This window comes from Ceratotherium simum, chromosome 1 (assembly GCF_057802395.1).
Source record: "Ceratotherium simum simum isolate JZ-2026a chromosome 1, ASM5780239v1, whole genome shotgun sequence".
NCBI classification, from domain to species: Eukaryota; Metazoa; Chordata; class Mammalia; order Perissodactyla; family Rhinocerotidae; genus Ceratotherium; species Ceratotherium simum.
Window position 1 is genome coordinate 39847349 of NC_141900.1, and position 8529 is coordinate 39855877.

Genomic DNA, 8529 nt, shown 5'->3' on the forward strand with positions numbered 1-8529 from the left:
TGGAGGGAGGATGAATTCTCGCTCTCTTTACTGGGGTGGGACATCCATCTTCTCCTGCCCTTGGATATCAAAGCTTCTGGTTCTCGGACCTTCCAACTCTGAGATTTATGCCAGTGGCCCCCTCATTTCTCAGGTCTTCAGACTGGACTGAATTATACCACAAGCTTTCCTGGGTCTCCAGCTTGCAGACAGCATATTATGGCATATCTCAGCCTCCATAATCATGTGACTCAATTCCCATAATAAGTCTTATATATCTATATCTCTATATCTATGTCTATCTATCTATCTATCTATCTAATCTATCTATCTATCCATATATACTATTGTTTCGGTTTGTCTGGAGAACCCTGACTAATACTGTTGTAGTCTCATCTGAAGAGTCAACTGGGGTGACAGGGTGGTTAGAGGAGGTGAGATCAACTTCCAAGATCGCTCACAAGGTTCTTGGCAGGTTTCAATCCCTTGTCACATGTGCCTCTACACAGAGCTGCAGCATAACAAGGTAGCTGGCTTCCCCCAGGGTGAGGAATCTAACAGAGCAAGACAGCATGCCCCCAAAACAGAAGACACCATCTCTTAATAATGTAACTTCAGAAGTGACATCCCCTAACCTCTGCCATGTTCTCCTTGCTAGAAGCAAATGACTACCTCCAGCCCACATTCAAGGGGAAAGAATTTAAGCTGCACCTCTTGAGGGGAGGCATATCAAAGAATACGTGGACATATCCTTAAAATCATCACAACGTCCAAATAAACTTGAATCAGCCCACTTCTCTCCATTTCTGCTGCATCACTCTGATCCAGGCGACCATTGTCTCTAGGTTCAAACAACCTCTTCACGACTCTCTCCTTAAACCCCCAATTCATTCTCCTCATTTCAGTCAGGGGAATCTTTTAAAAATTGTAAATCAGATCATATCATTTCTCCACTTAAAGTCCTCCTTCTCATGGCTTCTCATTTTACTTTCTTATCATGGCCTAAAAGGCCCCACAACATCTGGCCTGTGCCTATCATCTGACCTAATTTCTTATCATTCACTCAGCATAATGTTCCAGCAACATCAGCCTTCTTATCACTCTGAAAACATGTCAAGTTTATTGCATCTCACCATTTTTGCTTTTGCTGTTCTTTGGCTAGAATGTTCTTCCCATCCCCTCACCTGCTCCCTGACTGCTCCTTGAGGTTCTCTTTCTTGTCATTCAGGTCTTAGCCAAAATGTCACCTCTCCTGAGAGGCCTTTTCCAATGTTACCGTCTATAGTAGCCTCCCCTTGCATCCTCTGCCCACTGTCAGTCACCACGACCCCAGAGCTGATATGAAATTGTTAGCACCAGTGCAGAGTTACTGGTTGTTAGAATAATGACGTATTTCTGTACTGGTTTGTAAACAGCCACGTCCTCAAAGCCCCCAAGAGACCGACCATTCCCTTTCCCCTGGAAACCACACCCCCACAAACACACTTCACCATGATCCAGCAACTAAGGGATTATTGCCAGGCACGGCAGAGTCTCCAGGACTCTTCTCCTGCATTGTGACCCGCTCACTTGTGACTGATTGAGGATGTGTGATAAGGGTTGTTAAGGACTCTGACTATCACACCTGCCTCTCAGCACTCTTCACCATATGAAACTATCCTGTTTGTGTATTTGTTTACTTGTATGCAGGCTGCCCTCCCTCATTAGCATGTAAACTTAAGGAAGGCACAGACTTTGACTAATTTGTCATCTCCCTTCTCTTCAACTCCTAGAACAGTTTCTGACACACAGCAGTTACTCAAAAAATTGGAGAAGGAATGAAAGAATGGATGAATGGTGAGGGAGATAAAGGAGCCAGGAAGAGTAGGGACAAAAGGGTGGGTAGGAGTAGACAAGAGATGCCGCTCTCTTTTCCTCTGACTCAGCTAATTTATTTTTTAAAGATTTTTATTTATTTTATTTTTTCCCCCCCAAAGCTCCAGTGGACAGTTGTTTGTCGTAGCTGCACATTCTTCTAGTTGCTGTATGTGGGACTCGGCCTCAGGATGAACGGAGAAGTGGTGCCTCGATGCGCACCCGGGATCCGAACCCGGGCCGCCAGCATCGCAGCGCGCGCACTTAACCACCAAGCCACAGGGCCGGCCCTAATTTATTAACTTACTAATTTATTGATTATATAAATTATACAATATATGAATATCCTTTCCAACTTGTTTGTTCTACTCTGTGAGACCTTAGAGCAGTGATAGTTAACTTTTCTTGAAGGGACCCAACCAACTTTGAGACTCTGATGCATGCGGTAAACCTTCGTCTTGCAGTCATATATTCACAAAGCACCCATATTCGATTCAGTGGTTTCATATACCCACTCCTGAAGCCCATGAAGACCAGGGCCAGACATTAAGAATCCTTGTCTAAAAGAAAAGTGGAAACTCTTGAATAATTAATGATATCCAATGGGCTCTCAATTCCTTTCAAATGGTCCACTCTCTGTGGAACTCTTGTCCTGGGCCTTTGCACCTTCTCTTTTGTCTGAAACACTTGTTTCCATAACAATATTCCCCATTTTTGATATGACCAAATCCTACTTGCTCCTTCAAGCATCAGTTTGGAATTTACTTCAACTAGTCTTTCTTGACCCCTAATTCTTAAATACCCTTCTCACATGTCTGCTGTACCATGCTTCTTCTTTATTATTCTTATCACTCTGTGTTATTAATACCTTATTACTTTTCTGTTTTTCTCACTAGATTATAAACCTCTAATGGTTGTTTATTGTTATAGCCTTGATGCCTTGTACAGCACCTAACCCAGACTAGGTGCTCAATATATATTATTGAACAAATGAATGAATGAATGTTTGATAATCATTACAGGAGCCTCTGGAGCCTACGGGAGCCTTTAATATATTGACTTAAAATGCCATCAATATTAAATACATAAATATTTTATTTTTATTATTTTATTACTTTAATTATTTTATTACTTTATTTACCACTAGGAAAGAAAAAAAACTATCAATTAATCCACAGCACAATTCTAAGAAACTATCAATTATACAATAATTTCCTATTTCAGAGTTACTAAATTGTGTAAAAAAGAGTATATATGAGCCTATGAAATATGAAAATTTAAAAATATGGAAAGTTATAGAAGTTTTTTAAACTCAGAATTTCATTTTATTGCCAGCAATTTATAACCTAACATTAAAAAAACACCCTCCTGAAATGCAAATTAAAACAACACTAAGATATCACCTCACGCCCATTAGAATGGCGATAATCACCAAGACAAAATCAACAAATGTTGGAGAGGATGTGGAGAAACAGGAACCCTCATACACAGCTGGTGGGAATGCAAACTGGTGCAGCCTGTATGGAAAACGGTATGGAGATTCCTCAAAAAATTAAAAACAGAAATACCCTATGATCCAGCTATCCCACTACTGGGAATCTATCCAACGAACCTGAAATCAACAATCCAAAGAGGCTTATGCACCCCTATGTTCACTGCAGCATTATTCACTGTAGCCAAGAAGTGGAAGCAACCCAAGTGTCCCTCAACTGATGATTGGATCAAGAAGATGTGGTATATATATATATACAATGGAATACTACTCAGCCATAAAAAAAGACAAAATCATCCCATTTGCAACAACACAGATGGACCTGGACGGTATTAAGTTAAGTGAAATAAGCCAGAAAGAGAAAGACAAACACTATGATCTCACTCATATGTGGAATATAAACCAACACATGGACAGAGAAAACTGTATTGTGGTTACCATGGGCACTGGGGGTGGGGGGTGGGCACAAGGGGTGAAGGGAGACATGTATATGGTGATGGACAAACAAAAATGTACAACCCAAAATTTCACAATGTTATAAACTATGAAAACATCAATTAAAAAAACAAAGAGAGGCCGGCCCTGTGGCTTAGCGGTTAAGTGCGCGCGCTCCGCTGCTGGCGGCCTGGGTTCGGATCCCGGGCGCGCACCGACGCACTGCTTCTCTGGCCATGCTGAGGCCGCGTCCCACATACAGCAACTAGAAGGATGTGCAACTATGACGTACAACAATCTACTGGGGGTCTGGAGGGAAAAAAATAAATAAATAAAATCTTTAAAAAAAAAAAAAAAACAAAACAAAACAAAGAGAACCACCCTCTTATGAAAAACTCAGATATTGCCTTGACTTTTATAATTCTTTTCTTTCCTCTCTCAGTCCTCAAGTGCTAAATATTTATTTGCACACGTTAAAATGTTACTTCCTAAATATATTTGTGAAAAAGCATCACCTACTGATTCTTTTATTTTTCCACAAAAACTCAAATTCACTGAGTATTCAGTAAAAGCTCACAATGCGTTGGCAGAGAGCCAGAGCCAAATTTGCGCAGTTGAGTTCTGTGCAGGCAGAGGAGGGCTGGTGTGGTGGCTGCACTTGGTCTTCTGCCCCTAGAGGACGCTGCACCTCATGGCAGTAACCGCAATGTTCTCAAGTGTGTGCAAGTGTGAAATTCCAGTGTCCTAAAGACTCCACTAACACCATTCTGCATGAGGCAGCTCTAGTAAAGACAGAAAGAAAAACCAAAAAACCACTGGACTTTGAATACTGGATTCATGGTCACTTTCTGAAGCTCTATAGTAGCAGAAATAAAATAACATCTATAATTCTCGTGGGTCTGCTGTATGAAATAAATGAGAAAATATCTGTGAAATTGCAACGAAGATCAACAGTAACTGCAGTGCAAACAACAAAGTCCTATCCAAGTGTAGAAATGAGTTTAAACAGTGCTTTCACCGACATAACCTCACAACATCCTGGTAAATGGGATAAGACCAATGTTGTTATCCCCGTATTATACTGAGTCATCTAGGTAGGGAGTGTAGGAGCCCAAGATGTGTGTCTAGGTTTGGCAATTCTAAATTCAGGTGCACCTAAAAACAGAAGCTCAAAGTAGATACAACAAAAACTAACAGACCTGTACCACTTCACTTTGGTTATTTAGGCATGCGTCTCAGAAACTGAAAAACCTGAAGAAAGTAGAAGGATGGAAATAACAAAGATAAGACCAGCAACCAATGAAATAGAAAACAAATTTAAAGAGAGAATATCCATTGTATGGAATGTTAGTCATTAAAAGAAAAAGTAAATGAAGTCCTGATGAATGCTACAATACGGATGCACCTTGAAAATATGCTAAGTGAAAGAAGCTCAACACGAAAGGCCACATATTGTGTGATTCCATTGATATGAAATAGCCAGAATAGGTACATGCACAGAGATAGAAAGCAGATTAGTAGTTACCAGGGGCTGGAAGATGAGGGTAATGGGGAGTAATGGCTTAATGGATATGGGTTTCCTTTGAGGGTGGAGAAAATATTCTGGCACCAGATAGTGGTAATGGTTGGACAATATTGTGAATGTACTCAACGCCACCAAACTGTATACTTTTAAAACTGTTAAAATGGTGAATTTTATGTCATGTGAATTTTACCACAATAAAAAAACTTAGAGAAGATGAAACATTCAAAAGTTGATTATTGAAAATACTAATAAAATTTATAAACCCCTGGTAAGACTGATACTGAGAGAGAGATGAGAAATTCTAATATTGAGAAATGAAGAAGAGAATATTACCACAGATCCTAAAGATAGTAAAAATTAATAAAAGCATATTTTAATTACTTTATTCCACTAAATTTACAAATTTAGATGAAAAGTCTGAATTCTTAAACTTACCAAAATATACACAAGAAGAAACAGAAAATCTCGAAGTTTTCATATTTATTAAAGAAATTGAATCTGTAATTTAAAACCTTCAGTCCCAGAGAGCTTCACGAGTGAATTCTCCCAAACATTTAAGTAAGAAAAAATACTGAATTTTACACAAACTCTTCCCGAGAATAGAAAAACTCTTTCTCAACTCTCTTCCAAGCCAATATAACCTTGAAATCAAAACCTGACAAGTTAATTACAAGAAAGGAAAATTAAGATTACAAACCAATATTTACCATGAGCATGGACATTAATGTCTTAAACAAAGTATTAGCCAATTGAATCTACAATATATATAAACAGATAATTTATTGTGACCAATGGGGTATATACCCAGCATACAAGTTTGGCTTAAAGCTTTACATCAATCATATAATTAATAGAGTAAAGGAAAAAAATAATGGCCATCTCAATAGATGCAGAAATAATATTTTTAAAAATTCAATACTTATTTATGATTTTAAAAAACTCCTACTAAGTTAGAAATAGAATGAAAATTTCTTAATCAGATAAAGAATAGCTATCAAAGGGGAAAACTACAGCAAACATCATACTTGATGAGAAATTGGAAGCTTTTCCTGGTGACTGAGGAAGATATATTACACATACTCAATACTAAACCAGAGGTAAAAAGAAAAGAAATAAAAGATACCAAGAAGGAGAAGAAAATCTGGAACACATTATTCACAGATAACATGATTGGCATGTAGATAATCTAAAAGACTTTACAGATAAACTATTAAAATTAATATGTGAATTTACCAAGGTAGCTAGCTATGGGGTCAGTTTATAAAATCACTTCTTTTTGTATAGTATCAAATAATTAGAAAAAGGAATTTTTAAAAGATACTACCTATAATTGTATCAAAACTGCTAAATTCTTAGGATCTAACAAAATGTCTACACAGAAAACTACAAAAGTTTACTGACAGAAACTAAAGATCTAAATGAATACAGATACCAACTTCAGTTAACGGAAGACTCAAAATTTAATGATGTCCATTATCCTGAAGTGATCTATACATTCAATGCAATCCCAATCAAAATCTTAGCAAAGTTTTGTAGTGATTGACAATCTGATTTTAAATTTAAATGGAAGTGCAAAGAGTAAAGAATAGCTGTAAAAATTTTGAGGAAGAACAAATTTGGAGGATGTTACTACCTAAAATCAGGATTTAGTATAAATATATTATAATTAAAACAATGTGATGTTGGTGCAGTGATTGACAAAAAATCTAGTGGAACAGAATAACGAGTCCAGATATAAACTCACAGATGTATGGTCACCTTATTTATGACCAAGTGTCACTGTAATGCTGTGGGTAAAGGATTTTCTTTTCAATAAATAATGTTGTATCATTTGGACATACATATGGCCACAAATGAATCTTGATTCCTACTCACAGGATACCCTCAAATATGTTCCAGATAGATGATAAATCTAGATGTGGAAAATAACACAATAAGTCTTTTATAAGATAACAAAGAGGCATATTTCATAACCTACTCAAAGATTTCTTAAACAGGATACACAAAGCCACGTCTATAAAGAAAAATATTGATAAATTGGATTTCATTAAAGTTGCAAATTTTCTGCTCATCAAAAGACATGATTGAGAAAGTGAAAAGATTCACCAAAAAGTAGAAGAATATATTTTCAATACAGGTATCCACAGAGGACTCATACCTACAAATCAATAAGAAAAATAATTTCAATCCAATTTTTAAATGGCCAAAACGTTGAACATTCTTTGCACAGAAGAAGACTCCAAATGGCCAATAAGCATAGGGAAAAGGTGTTCAATTCCATTAGTCATCTGAGAATTACAAATAAAAATCACAGAGAGATATTCCTACACACTCATCAGAATTGTTAAAATTAAAAAAAAGGCACAAAAACTGACACTATTAACTGTTGGCAAGTAAGTAGAATGACTAGAACTCTCCAGCATTATTAGTGGGAGAGTATGTCGGTACAGCCACTTTGGAAAACTGCTTGTCAGTATCTACTAAAGCTGCACATATGTGCACCCCATTACCCAGTAATTCCAATTCTGCATATATACCCAACAGAAATATTTACATTGTGCATAAAAATACATTCTACAAGAAAGTTCATTGCAGCTTGTTCATAATATTTAAAAAACCCAAATATAACTAAATGTCCATCAATAGTAGAATGGATAAATAAATTGTGGTATATTCATGCAGTGAAACATTATACACAACAAATAAAAGAAAATGAACTAATACAGCATGATACAACAGAGGTTTACAACAACAATGGTTCATTTTTATCACTCATGCTACATGTCCATTGTAGGCTGGCTGCAGCTCTGCCTCCTATCATCACCAATCCAGGATCCAGCCTTGCAGAGCAGATTGTATCTAGAACAGTACCAGTTTTGGAGCAAAGAGAAAAGAGACGCAGTGAAATACATACCGGCTCTTAAAATTTCTACCTCAAAGTGACATATGCTACTTCTACCAATGTTTCATTGGCCAAACTAAGTCATATGGCCACCCTTGAGTTCAACAACACAGAGATATTGAGAGTAGCCCATTGAGAGTAGCATGCCACGAAGAGAACAAGGTGATTTGGGCACTAGTTATCCAACCTACCATAGAGGTTATGAAAGTGAGTATCTGGCTTCTCTCTTGGACAGATGGGAATCATGCTGAATGTCTGCGTCTGATTCCTTAGAAGCAGAGACTGCGAGAAGATTTCAGAAGCACATGATTTAATGAGGGAGTGCTGATCAGGAAAAATCCT